A 17,936-nucleotide genomic window follows, 5' to 3' on the forward strand; every position below is an offset into this window, starting at 1 on the left:
TCCCAACGGGGACTATATATAAGTATCAACAGTTTCTTTGGTACCCGGTCGGGTAACTATTTACATCACTTCTCTGCCGCACTCAACGGCGTCTTCCTCCTGCTCTTTGCTTACAGCTGGTTGTTACTTCAGACCCGTCCGGGTCCTCTTGCTCCTCCTCCTCGCACCGCAACTCCTCCTCCGTCAGGCGGTGTACGTGGAGGGCGTAAGGTCCTTTGGCACACTTGTGCCGGGTGAAGGTGACCTCGTCTCCGATGTAGAGGTCACGACCTCTGTGCCCCTCCGGCAGATGGGACTCCACGTCTCTGCGCGTGACAAAGACGTCGCCGGGGGTGTTGTTGTCTCTGATGAAGCCCCACCCGTGCTGCTGGTTAAACTTGATTACAGTCCCGGTGGTACGGGGACTGTGCGCTGCACGGGGGTCCCTCCTGGTCCGGCTCTTTTGCTCGGCGCTCCTTATTTGGGCCTGTTGTTCCCGGACCCGCCTCTCTCTCCGCTCCCTCGCAAACTCCTCGAGCTGTTGGCGGCAGCACTCCGCAAGCTCTGCTGCAGCTGCCTTAGTTTCCTGAGTGAACCCCATTAGATCTTCTCCGGTGGGGTCCCACTCAAACTGTGCTTCCGCTAGCGGGGGCGAGATCCTTATTACGGGCTTCGGAGCCGGAATCAGGGGTGCACACATGGCCCCAACCCTCCTCTGGTGCTCCAGTTCGTAATACTTCTGGGGCCAGATGAAAGGCTGCCCGTCCAGCCACGTGTGCTGGGCAAACAAGTCCTCTCCCAGACGCGGCACCCTTGGTTTTACGGGTGCGGGCGCGGTGGTGGTGGCGCCCGGGTTGCCCAGGCCTTGCGGCCAGGCCTGGGGCACCTGGAAGGTGAAGGGCACCGTTAATACGGCGGCGCCCTGGGCTACCTGGCCTTGCGACCAGGCCGGAGGCTCCGCAGAGGTAGGGGGCGCTGTTGGTGTTGCGGCGCCCGGGAATTCTAGGCCCTGCGACCAGGCTGGTGGTACTTCCTGCTTGGTCACGCTCGGGGTCGAGGCGTGTGACGTCACAGGGGTCGCGGCGGCGGCTTCCGGTTGGGGCCTAGTCTGCGTCGGTGACATGGCGTTTTCGGGCACAGCAGGGGGACTTTCGGGCTCTGCGACGGGGAGCTGGGGCAGGTAAGCGGTGTCACGGCTTGGGGTATAGGCGTCCCCTTTACCTGCCTCCACTCGTTCGGCTCCCTCCTCGGCGCCGTCTCCGGCCTTGGGTCCTCCCGCGCCATCCTCAGAGGCGGTCTCCTTCCTCATCTCGGCTGGCGTGCTCCGGGTCTTGGTTTCAGCTTGCGTCTTGGTTTCAGCTTGCTGGGCCATCTCCCGGCTCCATTCCGCCAATATCTCGCGCTGTACCCGGGCCATCCTCCGTGCGAGGCCCTCCAGGGCAGTCTGCGCACACTCCCGGTCTCGGGGGAGCTGTGCAAGGACCTCCACTAGGCCTAGTGGGGTCGTGGTGTCCAGCAGGCTCCTGACCAACGGGTCGGTGCTGCTCTGCTCTTCTTCCAGCAGGCTCCTGGCCAGCGGGCCGGTGCTGCTCTGCTCTCTGGACATCTCCGGGTGAGCTTCTCTGCTACTCCTCTCCAGACTTCCTGCCTCCGGGTGCGATCGCTCCAGACTGCTCCAGGCGGCACCCATCTTCGTTCTTTTCTTTCGTCTCCTCCCACTTCGAGGGCGGTCCCGGGGTAACTCGGTGACTGTCAGCTCCAGGGGTAGTTCTTTCACGCTGACAGACACCTCCAGCATCACAGTCTCTGTTGGTGGGGGCGGTTTCCACTTTTGGCGCCATTTTCTGTCCTGGCCCACGATGGGAGGTGGCCTCTTGCCCTCCTTTGGCACGCCCATAATGGCGTCCGCTGCTCTTCCAAGGCGGGAAATCTGCGGTTTTGGCGGGAAGCGTCGCCCAGTGGCGGGAAACTCTGCAGATGGCGGGAACAAGTTGGAAATGGCGGACAATCGGCGGGAAACGACTGGTGATGGAGTCCGATGGCGTGGACCCTCCGGAACCGGCGGGAGACTTCTTTCTGAGGTAAACTTGCACTTTTCTTCAGGCACGCAGTACCCGGGTGCTGCGGGCACGTAATCCTGCCGACTACGCCAAAGTTGACGCGCCCCCTGGGACATATTCCTATTTGAGGGGAATACCCGGCACCGGATCAGATGGGGGGTTGTAGTCTCCGAGCGGCTGTGACCCGGCCCGTGCCCAGGGCGTCAAGCTCAGTGTTATGTGGCAGTCCTACAGATGTTATTAAGAGTTCTTTTGTGTCGACTACGCCACCCGTTGTGATGCGGTCACTGTGGCCGCCGCTGCAGCAGGGTCCGCTGAGGCTGATGGTGGATGCGCAGCTTGGTGGGATAACCCCCAACGGGAGGGGTATAGCCTCAGAGGGGACAGGCGCAGAGGATGGGGGTTGTGGTGGTGTAGTGCAGACGGCAGTGAAGACAGAGTCGGGTTGTGCAGTTAAGGGTGTTTACTTACTGCAGATGTTGTACTGGTCACTCCAGCTGCTAGTGACCACCCGAGCCGTGCTGCGTCCACCAGGTCCTGGATCCAGCCAACCCCCAAACAAGTCCGGAGCGTGGCCCTGAGCTCTTTTTCTGTCCCGTTCTCTGGCCGTCCCCACCAGTAATCCACCTAGGTCCAGCTCCCTCGGGCCTTCTGTTGGGACACCCTTGGCCCTGGGTTCCCTGACCCTTCATGTGGTGTGCCTTCGGGGTGGATGTGATGGGTGACCGTGGCAGACGCTGCCCACGGTCTCCGGTCTCTGGCTGGGGAATGTTTTTACCCCCACCAGCTTGGGTTCCGGTACCCTGATGCCGACTCTTCACCCGGTGCTTTTAGTTGGGATCTCAGAGTCCTTCTCTTCTGTGCTCTGGGTCTCTCTCTTTTCTCCTCTCTCACTCTGGGTCTTTGTCTTTCTTCTCTCCTCTGCTCCTGACTTGTTCTCTGCAGCTGACTGACTCTCTGCATCTGATCCTCTGCATCTGACTTGTTCTCTGCAGCTGACTGACTCTCTGCATCTGATCCTCTGCATCTGACCCTGTTCTTAGTTGGTGCCCACCTTATATACACCCTCTATGTGTGAGCTCAGGTGACCAGCACCCAATGAGCTCCTAACTTTACCCAGGCTGCTCCCCCTATCTGCCCCTACACTACTTGGGATGTACCACCTCCCTCCCACTCCAGCCAGGAACAGACTCGGTCGTACCTGCACATTTCTAAGTGGGAGTACCGTCGGTCTGTTCCCCGGAAATGGGATGTGTGTAGTGCATGCAGCCTACCGAGCTCAGTTCCACTCTCCATCCTTGCCCGGGAGTGGAATATCACACCTCTGGGTTGAGGTGCAATACTCCTGTAGCAGCCGAATCCTCAGGGTGCTACACGTGTCATAATAGGCTCTGAGCCTTTATATACCTGTGCACAGCAGCAGCCACCTTCAGTCTGCTGCTGGACAGCCAGCAGCAGCAGCAGGAGAGGTATGTAATCAGGAGCCCTCCTGCTAAGGGTAGACAGCTGCTCGTTCCACCCCACCCCCCGCCTTAATTGGTTCTCCTCCCTTCCAACGGTGTTGAGGCGGGTGGGAACAGCAGTGGGTGAAGGTGCTGTGTTTAAAGAGGTGGAGTTATGCAGATCTAAAACGCGTGGATTGCAGCAGCAGCAAGCCGAAAAGTGCAGGCATGTAAGGGATCTAGAGGTTGACAACATGTCTTCTTAACGGGAGTCCAGGAGCTCATCTCCACAAATGGACTTTTCAGGATCCTTGGGTGGCTCCGTAGTTTGAAACCAATTCTGGTTATCGCTTCTCGGCCTTTTGGCTAAGATCAAGTGTAGTATCTGTTCTTATCAGTTTAATATCTGATACGTCCCCTATCTGGGGACCATATATTAAATGGATTTTTAGAACAGGGAGATGGAAAAAGAGCTTGCTCTGTCCACTCCACGCATTGACCTGGTATTGCAGTATCTCCAGGACCGGTGCACCCCTTCTTTAATGCAGTTTCTAAAATCAGAAAGAATTGAATTCAATGTTTTTTGTTCATTTTGCTTGTTTGTCGGATTTTGGGATGGACTCTTTGGCTTTGCTTTTCTTCTCCTCATTGGATTTTTCATGTTCAAAGTTGCAGAAGCCAGATTACAAGCTCATTTTGGTTCAACTTCAGCAACTGTGCATTGCATTGCCATGTAATGTGATGCAATGCTATCTTTCTAGCTCTCCCTTTTTACTTCCTTTTGGATAAACAGACATATTAGGCAAGCATTTTGGAGCTTTCACCTAAATAACTACAGGTGGTGAGATAAGCTGCACAATATAATTGACCTTTCAGTATATTGTTGCACACACACCATCTATTTAGCAAATGCCCTTGTTATCAACAGCAGCCTTTTAAACTCACCTGAGCTAACAGGTATGTGCGCTGGTTACTCTGCTGCGCTTAAAATTTCTTTTTTGGTTTGCTACAATGCCTTTTCTGAAACGTTGTCTCCTTCTGCTGGAACACTGACTTCTTTCATTTAATGCCTGCAGACTATAAAAGAGAACCCAACCCAAAAAGTTTGGTTGATTAGTCTGTGGCATTCTGTTAAACTGTTGCTTATGGCGGTCTCTGTGAGCTTCTCAGCGACATTCAGCCAGCCAGGTATCCTGCCTGCAGTAGATGGAATGTGGCAATGGAACGCTGGCTGCGCGTGTCATAATAGGCTCTGAGCCTTTATATACCTGTGCACAGCAGCAGCCACCTTCAGTCTGCTGCTGGACAGCCAGCAGCAGCAGCAGCAGGAGAGGTATGTAATCAGGAGCCCTCCTGCTAAGGGTAGACAGCTGCTCGTTCCACCCCACCCCCCGCCTTAATTGGTTCTCCTCCCTTCCAATGGTGTTGAGGCGGGTGGGAACAGCAGGGGGTGAAGGTGCTGTGTTTAAAGAGGTGGAGTTATGCAGATCTAAAACGCGTGGATTGCAGCAGCAGCAAGCCGAAAAGTGCAGGCATGTAAGGGATCTAGAGGTTGACAACATGTCTTCTTAACGGGAGTCCAGGAGCTCATCTCCACAAATGGACTTTTCAGGATCCTTGGGTGGCTCCGTAGTTTGAAACCAATTCTGGTTATCGCTTCTCGGCCTTTTGGCTAAGATCAAGTGTAGTATCTGTTCTTATCAGTTTAATATCTGATACGTCCCCTATCTGGGGACCATATATTAAATGGATTTTTAGAACAGGGAGATGGAAAAAGAGCTTGCTCTGTCCACTCCACGCATTGACCTGGTATTGCAGTATCTCCAGGACCGGTGCACCCCTTCTTTAATGCAGTTTCTAAAATCAGAAAGAATTGAATTCAATGTTTTTTGTTCATTTTGCTTGTTTGTCGGATTTTGGGATGGACTCTTTGGCTTTGCTTTTCTTCTCCTCATTGGATTTTTCATGTTCAAAGTTGCAGAAGCCAGATTACAAGCTCATTTTGGTTCAACTTCAGCAACTGTGCATTGCATTGCCATGTAATGTGATGCAATGCTATCTTTCTAGCTCTCCCTTTTTACTTCCTTTTGGATAAACAGACATATTAGGCAAGCATTTTGGAGCTTTCACCTAAATAACTACAGGTGGTGAGATAAGCTGCACAATATAATTGACCTTTCAGTATATTGTTGCACACACACCATCTATTTAGCAAATGCCCTTGTTATCAACAGCAGCCTTTTAAACTCACCTGAGCTAACAGGTATGTGCGCTGGTTACTCTGCTGCGCTTAAAATTTCTTTTTTGGTTTGCTACAATGCCTTTTCTGAAACGTTGTCTCCTTCTGCTGGAACACTGACTTCTTTCATTTAATGCCTGCAGACTATAAAAGAGAACCCAACCCAAAAAGTTTGGTTGATTAGTCTGTGGCATTCTGTTAAACTGTTGCTTATGGCGGTCTCTGTGAGCTTCTCAGCGACATTCAGCCAGCCAGGTATCCTGCCTGCAGTAGATGGAATGTGGCAATGGAACGCTGGCTGCGCGTGTCATAATAGGCTCTGAGCCTTTATATACCTGTGCACAGCAGCAGCCACCTTCAGTCTGCTGCTGGACAGCCAGCAGCAGCAGCAGGAGAGGTATGTAATCAGGAGCCCTCCTGCTAAGGGTAGACAGCTGCTCGTTCCACCCCACCCCCCGCCTTAATTGGTTCTCCTCCCTTCCAACGGTGTTGAGGCGGGTGGGAACAGCAGGGGGTGAAGGTGCTGTGTTTAAAGAGGTGGAGTTATGCAGATCTAAAACGCGTGGATTGCAGCAGCAGCAAGCCGAAAAGTGCAGGCATGTAAGGGATCTAGAGGTTGACAACATGTCTTCTTAACGGGAGTCCAGGAGCTCATCTCCACAAATGGACTTTTCAGGATCCTTGGGTGGCTCCGTAGTTTGAAACCAATTCTGGTTATCGCTTCTCGGCCTTTTGGCTAAGATCAAGTGTAGTATCTGTTCTTATCAGTTTAATATCTGATACGTCCCCTATCTGGGGACCATATATTAAATGGATTTTTAGAACAGGGAGATGGAAAAAGAGCTTGCTCTGTCCACTCCACGCATTGACCTGGTATTGCAGTATCTCCAGGACCGGTGCACCCCTTCTTTAATGCAGTTTCTAAAATCAGAAAGAATTGAATTCAATGTTTTTTGTTCATTTTGCTTGTTTGTCGGATTTTGGGATGGACTCTTTGGCTTTGCTTTTCTTCTCCTCATTGGATTTTTCATGTTCAAAGTTGCAGAAGCCAGATTACAAGCTCATTTTGGTTCAACTTCAGCAACTGTGCATTGCATTGCCATGTAATGTGATGCAATGCTATCTTTCTAGCTCTCCCTTTTTACTTCCTTTTGGATAAACAGACATATTAGGCAAGCATTTTGGAGCTTTCACCTAAATAACTACAGGTGGTGAGATAAGCTGCACAATATAATTGACCTTTCAGTATATTGTTGCACACACACCATCTATTTAGCAAATGCCCTTGTTATCAACAGCAGCCTTTTAAACTCACCTGAGCTAACAGGTATGTGCGCTGGTTACTCTGCTGCGCTTAAAATTTCTTTTTTGGTTTGCTACAATGCCTTTTCTGAAACGTTGTCTCCTTCTGCTGGAACACTGACTTCTTTCATTTAATGCCTGCAGACTATAAAAGAGAACCCAACCCAAAAAGTTTGGTTGATTAGTCTGTGGCATTCTGTTAAACTGTTGCTTATGGCGGTCTCTGTGAGCTTCTCAGCGACATTCAGCCAGCCAGGTATCCTGCCTGCAGTAGATGGAATGTGGCAATGGAACGCTGGCTGCGCGTGTCATAATAGGCTCTGAGCCTTTATATACCTGTGCACAGCAGCAGCCACCTTCAGTCTGCTGCTGGACAGCCAGCAGCAGCAGCAGCAGCAGGAGAGGTATGTAATCAGGAGCCCTCCTGCTAAGGGTAGACAGCTGCTCGTTCCACCCCACCCCCCGCCTTAATTGGTTCTCCTCCCTTCCAACGGTGTTGAGGCGGGTGGGAACAGCAGGGGGTGAAGGTGCTGTGTTTAAAGAGGTGGAGTTATGCAGATCTAAAACGCGTGGATTGCAGCAGCAGCAAGCCGAAAAGTGCAGGCATGTAAGGGATCTAGAGGTTGACAACATGTCTTCTTAACGGGAGTCCAGGAGCTCATCTCCACAAATGGACTTTTCAGGATCCTTGGGTGGCTCCGTAGTTTGAAACCAATTCTGGTTATCGCTTCTCGGCCTTTTGGCTAAGATCAAGTGTAGTATCTGTTCTTATCAGTTTAATATCTGATACGTCCCCTATCTGGGGACCATATATTAAATGGATTTTTAGAACAGGGAGATGGAAAAAGAGCTTGCTCTGTCCACTCCACGCATTGACCTGGTATTGCAGTATCTCCAGGACCGGTGCACCCCTTCTTTAATGCAGTTTCTAAAATCAGAAAGAATTGAATTCAATGTTTTTTGTTCATTTTGCTTGTTTGTCGGATTTTGGGATGGACTCTTTGGCTTTGCTTTTCTTCTCCTCATTGGATTTTTCATGTTCAAAGTTGCAGAAGCCAGATTACAAGCTCATTTTGGTTCAACTTCAGCAACTGTGCATTGCATTGCCATGTAATGTGATGCAATGCTATCTTTCTAGCTCTCCCTTTTTACTTCCTTTTGGATAAACAGACATATTAGGCAAGCATTTTGGAGCTTTCACCTAAATAACTACAGGTGGTGAGATAAGCTGCACAATATAATTGACCTTTCAGTATATTGTTGCACACACACCATCTATTTAGCAAATGCCCTTGTTATCAACAGCAGCCTTTTAAACTCACCTGAGCTAACAGGTATGTGCGCTGGTTACTCTGCTGCGCTTAAAATTTCTTTTTTGGTTTGCTACAATGCCTTTTCTGAAACGTTGTCTCCTTCTGCTGGAACACTGACTTCTTTCATTTAATGCCTGCAGACTATAAAAGAGAACCCAACCCAAAAAGTTTGGTTGATTAGTCTGTGGCATTCTGTTAAACTGTTGCTTATGGCGGTCTCTGTGAGCTTCTCAGCGACATTCAGCCAGCCAGGTATCCTGCCTGCAGTAGATGGAATGTGGCAATGGAACGCTGGCTGCGCGTGTCATAATAGGCTCTGAGCCTTTATATACCTGTGCACAGCAGCAGCCACCTTCAGTCTGCTGCTGGACAGCCAGCAGCAGCAGCAGCAGGAGAGGTATGTAATCAGGAGCCCTCCTGCTAAGGGTAGACAGCTGCTCGTTCCACCCCACCCCCCGCCTTAATTGGTTCTCCTCCCTTCCAACGGTGTTGAGGCGGGTGGGAACAGCAGGGGGTGAAGGTGCTGTGTTTAAAGAGGTGGAGTTATGCAGATCTAAAACGCGTGGATTGCAGCAGCAGCAAGCCGAAAAGTGCAGGCATGTAAGGGATCTAGAGGTTGACAACATGTCTTCTTAACGGGAGTCCAGGAGCTCATCTCCACAAATGGACTTTTCAGGATCCTTGGGTGGCTCCGTAGTTTGAAACCAATTCTGGTTATCGCTTCTCGGCCTTTTGGCTAAGATCAAGTGTAGTATCTGTTCTTATCAGTTTAATATCTGATACGTCCCCTATCTGGGGACCATATATTAAATGGATTTTTAGAACAGGGAGATGGAAAAAGAGCTTGCTCTGTCCACTCCACGCATTGACCTGGTATTGCAGTATCTCCAGGACCGGTGCACCCCTTCTTTAATGCAGTTTCTAAAATCAGAAAGAATTGAATTCAATGTTTTTTGTTCATTTTGCTTGTTTGTCGGATTTTGGGATGGACTCTTTGGCTTTGCTTTTCTTCTCCTCATTGGATTTTTCATGTTCAAAGTTGCAGAAGCCAGATTACAAGCTCATTTTGGTTCAACTTCAGCAACTGTGCATTGCATTGCCATGTAATGTGATGCAATGCTATCTTTCTAGCTCTCCCTTTTTACTTCCTTTTGGATAAACAGACATATTAGGCAAGCATTTTGGAGCTTTCACCTAAATAACTACAGGTGGTGAGATAAGCTGCACAATATAATTGACCTTTCAGTATATTGTTGCACACACACCATCTATTTAGCAAATGCCCTTGTTATCAACAGCAGCCTTTTAAACTCACCTGAGCTAACAGGTATGTGCGCTGGTTACTCTGCTGCGCTTAAAATTTCTTTTTTGGTTTGCTACAATGCCTTTTCTGAAACGTTGTCTCCTTCTGCTGGAACACTGACTTCTTTCATTTAATGCCTGCAGACTATAAAAGAGAACCCAACCCAAAAAGTTTGGTTGATTAGTCTGTGGCATTCTGTTAAACTGTTGCTTATGGCGGTCTCTGTGAGCTTCTCAGCGACATTCAGCCAGCCAGGTATCCTGCCTGCAGTAGATGGAATGTGGCAATGGAACGCTGGCTGCGCGTGTCATAATAGGCTCTGAGCCTTTATATACCTGTGCACAGCAGCAGCCACCTTCAGTCTGCTGCTGGACAGCCAGCAGCAGCAGCAGCAGCAGGAGAGGTATGTAATCAGGAGCCCTCCTGCTAAGGGTAGACAGCTGCTCGTTCCACCCCACCCCCCGCCTTAATTGGTTCTCCTCCCTTCCAACGGTGTTGAGGCGGGTGGGAACAGCAGGGGGTGAAGGTGCTGTGTTTAAAGAGGTGGAGTTATGCAGATCTAAAACGCGTGGATTGCAGCAGCAGCAAGCCGAAAAGTGCAGGCATGTAAGGGATCTAGAGGTTGACAACATGTCTTCTTAACGGGAGTCCAGGAGCTCATCTCCACAAATGGACTTTTCAGGATCCTTGGGTGGCTCCGTAGTTTGAAACCAATTCTGGTTATCGCTTCTCGGCCTTTTGGCTAAGATCAAGTGTAGTATCTGTTCTTATCAGTTTAATATCTGATACGTCCCCTATCTGGGGACCATATATTAAATGCATTTTTAGAACAGGGAGATGGAAAAAGAGCTTGCTCTGTCCACTCCACGCATTGACCTGGTATTGCAGTATCTCCAGGACCGGTGCACCCCTTCTTTAATGCAGTTTCTAAAATCAGAAAGAATTGAATTCAATGTTTTTTGTTCATTTTGCTTGTTTGTCGGATTTTGGGATGGACTCTTTGGCTTTGCTTTTCTTCTCCTCATTGGATTTTTCATGTTCAAAGTTGCAGAAGCCAGATTACAAGCTCATTTTGGTTCAACTTCAGCAACTGTGCATTGGATTGCCATGTAATGTGATGCAATGCTATCTTTCTAGCTCTCCCTTTTTACTTCCTTTTGGATAAACAGACATATTAGGCAAGCATTTTGGAGCTTTCACCTAAATAACTACAGGTGGTGAGATAAGCTGCACAATATAATTGACCTTTCAGTATATTGTTGCACACACACCATCTATTTAGCAAATGCCCTTGTTATCAACAGCAGCCTTTTAAACTCACCTGAGCTAACAGGTATGTGCGCTGGTTACTCTGCTGCGCTTAAAATTTCTTTTTTGGTTTGCTACAATGCCTTTTCTGAAACGTTGTCTCCTTCTGCTGGAACACTGACTTCTTTCATTTAATGCCTGCAGACTATAAAAGAGAACCCAACCCAAAAAGTTTGGTTGATTAGTCTGTGGCATTCTGTTAAACTGTTGCTTATGGCGGTCTCTGTGAGCTTCTCAGCGACATTCAGCCAGCCAGGTATCCTGCCTGCAGTAGATGGAATGTGGCAATGGAACGCTGGCTGCGCGTGTCATAATAGGCTCTGAGCCTTTATATACCTTTGCACAGCAGCAGCCACCTTCAGTCTGCTGCTGGACAGCCAGCAGCAGCAGCAGCAGGAGAGGTATGTAATCAGGAGCCCTCCTGCTAAGGGTAGACAGCTGCTCGTTCCACCCCACCCCCCGCCTTAATTGGTTCTCCTCCCTTCCAACGGTGTTGAGGCGGGTGGGAACAGCAGGGGGTGAAGGTGCTGTGTTTAAAGAGGTGGAGTTATGCAGATCTAAAACGCGTGGATTGCAGCAGCAGCAAGCCGAAAAGTGCAGGCATGTAAGGGATCTAGAGGTTGACAACATGTCTTCTTAACGGGAGTCCAGGAGCTCATCTCCACAAATGGACTTTTCAGGATCCTTGGGTGGCTCCGTAGTTTGAAACCAATTCTGGTTATCGCTTCTCGGCCTTTTGGCTAAGATCAAGTGTAGTATCTGTTCTTATCAGTTTAATATCTGATACGTCCCCTATCTGGGGACCATATATTAAATGGATTTTTAGAACAGGGAGATGGAAAAAGAGCTTGCTCTGTCCACTCCACGCATTGACCTGGTATTGCAGTATCTCCAGGACCGGTGCACCCCTTCTTTAATGCAGTTTCTAAAATCAGAAAGAATTGAATTCAATGTTTTTTGTTCATTTTGCTTGTTTGTCGGATTTTGGGATGGACTCTTTGGCTTTGCTTTTCTTCTCCTCATTGGATTTTTCATGTTCAAAGTTGCAGAAGCCAGATTACAAGCTCATTTTGGTTCAACTTCAGCAACTGTGCATTGCATTGCCATGTAATGTGATGCAATGCTATCTTTCTAGCTCTCCCTTTTTACTTCCTTTTGGATAAACAGACATATTAGGCAAGCATTTTGGAGCTTTCACCTAAATAACTACAGGTGGTGAGATAAGCTGCACAATATAATTGACCTTTCAGTATATTGTTGCACACACACCATCTATTTAGCAAATGCCCTTGTTATCAACAGCAGCCTTTTAAACTCACCTGAGCTAACAGGTATGTGCGCTGGTTACTCTGCTGCGCTTAAAATTTCTTTTTTGGTTTGCTACAATGCCTTTTCTGAAACGTTGTCTCCTTCTGCTGGAACACTGACTTCTTTCATTTAATGCCTGCAGACTATAAAAGAGAACCCAACCCAAAAAGTTTGGTTGATTAGTCTGTGGCATTCTGTTAAACTGTTGCTTATGGCGGTCTCTGTGAGCTTCTCAGCGACATTCAGCCAGCCAGGTATCCTGCCTGCAGTAGATGGAATGTGGCAATGGAACGCTGGCTGCGCGTGTCATAATAGGCTCTGAGCCTTTATATACCTGTGCACAGCAGCAGCCACCTTCAGTCTGCTGCTGGACAGCCAGCAGCAGCAGCAGCAGGAGAGGTATGTAATCAGGAGCCCTCCTGCTAAGGGTAGACAGCTGCTCGTTCCACCCCACCCCCCGCCTTAATTGGTTCTCCTCCCTTCCAACGGTGTTGAGGCGGGTGGGAACAGCAGGGGGTGAAGGTGCTGTGTTTAAAGAGGTGGAGTTATGCAGATCTAAAACGCGTGGATTGCAGCAGCAGCAAGCCGAAAAGTGCAGGCATGTAAGGGATCTAGAGGTTGACAACATGTCTTCTTAACGGGAGTCCAGGAGCTCATCTCCACAAATGGACTTTTCAGGATCCTTGGGTGGCTCCGTAGTTTGAAACCAATTCTGGTTATCGCTTCTCGGCCTTTTGGCTAAGATCAAGTGTAGTATCTGTTCTTATCAGTTTAATATCTGATACGTCCCCTATCTGGGGACCATATATTAAATGGATTTTTAGAACAGGGAGATGGAAAAAGAGCTTGCTCTGTCCACTCCACGCATTGACCTGGTATTGCAGTATCTCCAGGACCGGTGCACCCCTTCTTTAATGCAGTTTCTAAAATCAGAAAGAATTGAATTCAATGTTTTTTGTTCATTTTGCTTGTTTGTCGGATTTTGGGATGGACTCTTTGGCTTTGCTTTTCTTCTCCTCATTGGATTTTTCATGTTCAAAGTTGCAGAAGCCAGATTACAAGCTCATTTTGGTTCAACTTCAGCAACTGTGCATTGCATTGCCATGTAATGTGATGCAATGCTATCTTTCTAGCTCTCCCTTTTTACTTCCTTTTGGATAAACAGACATATTAGGCAAGCATTTTGGAGCTTTCACCTAAATAACTACAGGTGGTGAGATAAGCTGCACAATATAATTGACCTTTCAGTATATTGTTGCACACACACCATCTATTTAGCAAATGCCCTTGTTATCAACAGCAGCCTTTTAAACTCACCTGAGCTAACAGGTATGTGCGCTGGTTACTCTGCTGCGCTTAAAATTTCTTTTTTGGTTTGCTACAATGCCTTTTCTGAAACGTTGTCTCCTTCTGCTGGAACACTGACTTCTTTCATTTAATGCCTGCAGACTATAAAAGAGAACCCAACCCAAAAAGTTTGGTTGATTAGTCTGTGGCATTCTGTTAAACTGTTGCTTATGGCGGTCTCTGTGAGCTTCTCAGCGACATTCAGCCAGCCAGGTATCCTGCCTGCAGTAGATGGAATGTGGCAATGGAACGCTGGCTGCGCGTGTCATAATAGGCTCTGAGCCTTTATATACCTGTGCACAGCAGCAGCCACCTTCAGTCTGCTGCTGGACAGCCAGCAGCAGCAGCAGCAGGAGAGGTATGTAATCAGGAGCCCTCCTGCTAAGGGTAGACAGCTGCTCGTTCCACCCCACCCCCCGCCTTAATTGGTTCTCCTCCCTTCCAACGGTGTTGAGGCGGGTGGGAACAGCAGGGGGTGAAGGTGCTGTGTTTAAAGAGGTGGAGTTATGCAGATCTAAAACGCGTGGATTGCAGCAGCAGCAAGCCGAAAAGTGCAGGCATGTAAGGGATCTAGAGGTTGACAACATGTCTTCTTAACGGGAGTCCAGGAGCTCATCTCCACAAATGGACTTTTCAGGATCCTTGGGTGGCTCCGTAGTTTGAAACCAATTCTGGTTATCGCTTCTCGGCCTTTTGGCTCAGATCAAGTGTCTGGACATCAGGTTCCTTGAGTGCTAGCCCTCGGCCTTCCAGCATCGCCACTCCGGTGGCTTAAGCTGGATGCTGCTATAGGGGGAGAGTGAGGAGGAAACGGGAAGGCGATTTCCGTGGCTGACTATGGGAGTCAAGCTGAAATTTGCTGGGACCGGGGACCCCCGGGTCAAGAATGGATTTCGCATTGAGATTTCCGAGGAGAAGAAGGGACATTTTTCCATGTCCTACCTGGTGAATGCCATCTTCTATGAAGCATTGAAGATTAAGAAGTCGGACATTCTTTGCCTGCAGGAATTTAGAAGTCATGGAAGGTATGTGCTGGTTCTTTCTACTATGGCTGCTTGCCAAAATCTTTATAGAACCTTGAAAGGCCATACTGAGAACTCCCTCCTAGATGGACTCACTTTTACTGTCCTCTATTCAAAGGGGGATGTTCCTGTTGTTGTGTTTATGCACAATCCCTTTATCCCCCAGGAGGACATTACTGTATTCTTGAGGAGGCATTGTACTTATGTGCATTTTTCCCACAAGATCTCGAATGAAGAAGGCTTGTGGACTGGCAAATACAAGTACTTTGTTCGTTTTGCTACAGACCCCGAGGGGCCAGGGGGCATACATTATCCTCCTATGAGTTTCTCTATTGGGAGAGACACTGGTTTCTTGTACTTTCCTGATGCTCCTTTTTTCTGCAGAAGATGTAACAAGTATGGTCATGTCCAGGAGTCCTGCAGGTATCCGCCAACCTGCAGGAGGTGTAACACGTCTGGTCATATGGCGAAAGACTGCAAGAACCAGGTAAAGTGTGATGCTTGTGGTGAGGAGGGGCATGTTCTTAGGCAGTGTCAAGCTAGAACCACTCCTAAGTCTTTTGCTCAAGTGGTCGCGGAGGGGCCTGCTGTTCCTTCGACTTCTACTAGGGTTCCACAAGGTCCCCTTCCGGATGTCGGGGAGGCAACTGCTCCCCAAGAGGAAGAGGATGGCACTCAGATGGACGACATATTTGAAGATGCCCAGCTTCAGCCTCCTGCGTCAGGAGGCTTTGACATGGTGATTCCAGAGGTGATGTCACCTTTCCCTCCCCAGTTTGGTGTCCGTGGTGAGGGGGAAATGGACTTGTCCAATTCTCCTGTCATATCTTGGTGCAATACTGCTTCAGAGGAGATCGGGGGCGGTGGCCAAGGGGACTTGTCTGCTGTCCGTTTCTCTGATGAGGAGGATCCTGATGTGGTCAAGAAGAAGCCAAGGACTGAGTGTTCATCCATTGCTGCCGTGTGTGATAGCCCGGTGGACTCTCGTGCTTACCCGTCAGATGTATTTTCTCCTGACATTGTTACATTTGGCATTCAGCCAGATGGTAATAGCTTTGCTTTGCTTGATGAAGGTTGAGTTGATGTTTTCTTTCTTTTTTTTTCAGGTTATGTGTGATCCCCTTTAGTTATGCCGCATCATTCTGGATGGGACATTGTGTCCCTTAATGTTAGGCAAATTAGATCTGTTACCCGAAGAACAACAGTTCTGGATTATCTAAAGGGTTTGAGTGCAGATGTCTATTGTCTACAAGAGTGTGGGATTACTGAATCTCCAGGGGATAAGGACTGGCCTTATGGCCAGTATGTTTGGTCGGGGTCCAGCTTTAACAAAAATGATGGTGTGGGGATTTTAGTTGGTAATAAGAATATTACTATTGATAGTTACACGGTTGTGGAGGTGGGTCGCTGCATTATTGTTTTTTTGAGTTATAGGGGGTGGAAGGTTAGAATGATTAATTTATATTGTCCTACTAAAAAAGAGGAGCGGCTTGCTCTTCTTGAGAAATTGAGTTTTTTTCTCCCTGGAAAAATTCCTACAGTTTTTGTTGGTGACTGTAATTGTGTCACAGAAGGTAATGTGGACATTACGGGAAAAAAGTTATCTCAACTTATTTCTGATTTTTCTTTCTTAGACGCTGCAATACTTGAGTATGGCATTCCACCACCGCCTACATATTATGCTGACCGTGGTAATATTTCATCGAGGATAGATAGGATGTTATTTTCCAAAAATATGGTTTGTTCAAGTTATGTTCAACATAAGGTACCTTTTTCTGATCATGAGTGTTTGCGTGGAGTTTTTAGTGCGAATGGGGACATGGTGTTTGGGGGTGGGGTTTGGAAATTGAATACGAGGTTGTTGGAGGATGAGGAGGTGATGAGTGAGTTGGAGAAAAGGTATGCAAGTTGGAGGTGGCGTAAGCGTGATTTTGGTAGTGTGCTTGAATGGTGGGATTGGGTGAAATTACAGTTAAAAACTTTCTTTAAAAAATGGGGCTACAAAAAAGCTGCCAGATATCGTAATAGATTTAATGACTTAAGTAGACGGATTGATTGGTTGCGTGGGTGTGTTAGGAAAGGAATGGATATGTCTGATCAGCTTGAGGTTGCTAAGAATGAGTTAAAATGTCTTCTGGATGAAAAAGGTAAAGAGATTATTTACCGTACCAAGTTAGAGCATTTGGAAAAGAATGAAAAGTGCACCAGGTACTTTTTTAAAAAAATGAATGGAAGGAAGTTGGATTTGAGTGAAGTGGTAGGTGAAGATGGATCTAGTGTGGTTGGGAAGAAAGTGTTGAATGAGGTGAATGGCTTCTATAGTAAGTTGTACGATGAGAAATGGATTGATCCTGGACTTGTGTCGCATGTATTGAGTGGTATGGAGAAGAGACTTGGTTCGGATGAATGTGATGCTTTGTGTGAGGATGTTATTTTGGATGAGGTGAGGAATGTTGTTATGAGTGCTAAAAAGAATAAGACGCCTGGGAAGGATGGGTTGCCTGTGGAGCTGTATGTGAAAGCTTGGGAGTTTTTGGGTAAGGACTTGACTGAGGTTTGTAGGTATATGTGGATGAATGGTGTTTTGTGTGACAGTATGAAAGAGGGTATAGTGGTTCTTGTGTTTAAGAAGGGTGAGAAAAAGCGTTTGGAGAACTGGAGACCCATATCATTGCTTAACGCTGATTATAAGGTCTACAGTAAATTGTTAGCAAATCGTATGCGTGAGGTGATTGGTAGGGTTGTGGAGGATGACCAAGTGTGTGCCGTGCCTGGTCGGAGTATAAGTGATAATTTGTTATTGTTAAGGGATATGCTTGGGGATTGTAAGACTAGAAAGCAGAAGTGTATGGTGTTAGCAATTGATTTCGAAAAGGCTTTTGATAGAGTTTCGCATGTGTTTCTGTTTAAAGTATTGGAGAGGATGGGTTTCCCTAGGGTTTTTCTGAATGGAGTTAAGTCTTTATATGATTATGTGTCAAGTGAGTTTTTAGTGAATGGATGGTTGTCTGACAAAGTGATGATTAGGTCTGGTGTAAGACAGGGGTGCCCTATGTCCCCTGTCTTGTTTGTATGTGTGATTGAGCCTTTGCTGTGTTTAGTGAGACGTGAGAAAATGATGAGAGGATTGTTAGTGCCTGGGAGTGGTGGTAAGCATGTGAAGGTGTTAGGTTACATGGATGATGTTGTGATGGTGAGTGAAAGTATGGCTTCAATGAGTAGGGTGAGGTTGCTTTTGGATTTTTTCTGTGGTGCATCAGGTTTTAGAGTTAACTGGACTAAGTGTAGTTTCAAATGCTTTGGAGATGACAGT

The 17,936-nt window shown here is 47.8% G+C and overlaps 8 non-coding genes across 8 annotated transcripts; all 8 read left to right on the forward strand.

The window, feature by feature from the left end:
• Positions 1-3,827: 3,827 nt before the first annotated feature.
• LOC141176581 (U2 spliceosomal RNA) lies at positions 3,828-4,018 on the forward strand. Its single transcript, XR_012253255.1, has one exon. It is a non-coding gene; the product is annotated as a U2 spliceosomal RNA (small nuclear RNA).
• A 1,115-nt stretch (positions 4,019-5,133) lies between these two features.
• LOC141176582 (U2 spliceosomal RNA) lies at positions 5,134-5,324 on the forward strand. Its single transcript, XR_012253256.1, has one exon. It is a non-coding gene; the product is annotated as a U2 spliceosomal RNA (small nuclear RNA).
• A 1,112-nt stretch (positions 5,325-6,436) lies between these two features.
• On the forward strand, positions 6,437-6,627 carry LOC141176583 (U2 spliceosomal RNA). Its single transcript, XR_012253257.1, has one exon. It is a non-coding gene; the product is annotated as a U2 spliceosomal RNA (small nuclear RNA).
• Positions 6,628-7,745: 1,118 nt separating this feature from the next.
• LOC141176584 (U2 spliceosomal RNA) lies at positions 7,746-7,936 on the forward strand. Its single transcript, XR_012253258.1, has one exon. It is a non-coding gene; the product is annotated as a U2 spliceosomal RNA (small nuclear RNA).
• A 1,115-nt stretch (positions 7,937-9,051) lies between these two features.
• Positions 9,052-9,242, forward strand: LOC141176585 (U2 spliceosomal RNA). Its single transcript, XR_012253259.1, has one exon. It is a non-coding gene; the product is annotated as a U2 spliceosomal RNA (small nuclear RNA).
• Positions 9,243-10,360: 1,118 nt separating this feature from the next.
• On the forward strand, positions 10,361-10,551 carry LOC141177350 (U2 spliceosomal RNA). The gene has a single exon (XR_012253952.1). It is a non-coding gene; the product is annotated as a U2 spliceosomal RNA (small nuclear RNA).
• Positions 10,552-11,666: 1,115 nt separating this feature from the next.
• Positions 11,667-11,857, forward strand: LOC141176587 (U2 spliceosomal RNA). The gene has a single exon (XR_012253260.1). It is a non-coding gene; the product is annotated as a U2 spliceosomal RNA (small nuclear RNA).
• A 1,115-nt stretch (positions 11,858-12,972) lies between these two features.
• Positions 12,973-13,163, forward strand: LOC141176588 (U2 spliceosomal RNA). The gene has a single exon (XR_012253261.1). It is a non-coding gene; the product is annotated as a U2 spliceosomal RNA (small nuclear RNA).
• The last annotated feature ends 4,773 nt before the right edge of the window (positions 13,164-17,936 follow it).

The sequence above is a fragment of the Phyllobates terribilis genome, unplaced genomic scaffold (assembly GCF_046119375.1).
Source record: "Phyllobates terribilis strain yellow unplaced genomic scaffold, ASM4611937v1 Scaffold_27__1_contigs__length_16484149, whole genome shotgun sequence".
NCBI classification, from domain to species: domain Eukaryota; kingdom Metazoa; phylum Chordata; class Amphibia; order Anura; family Dendrobatidae; genus Phyllobates; species Phyllobates terribilis.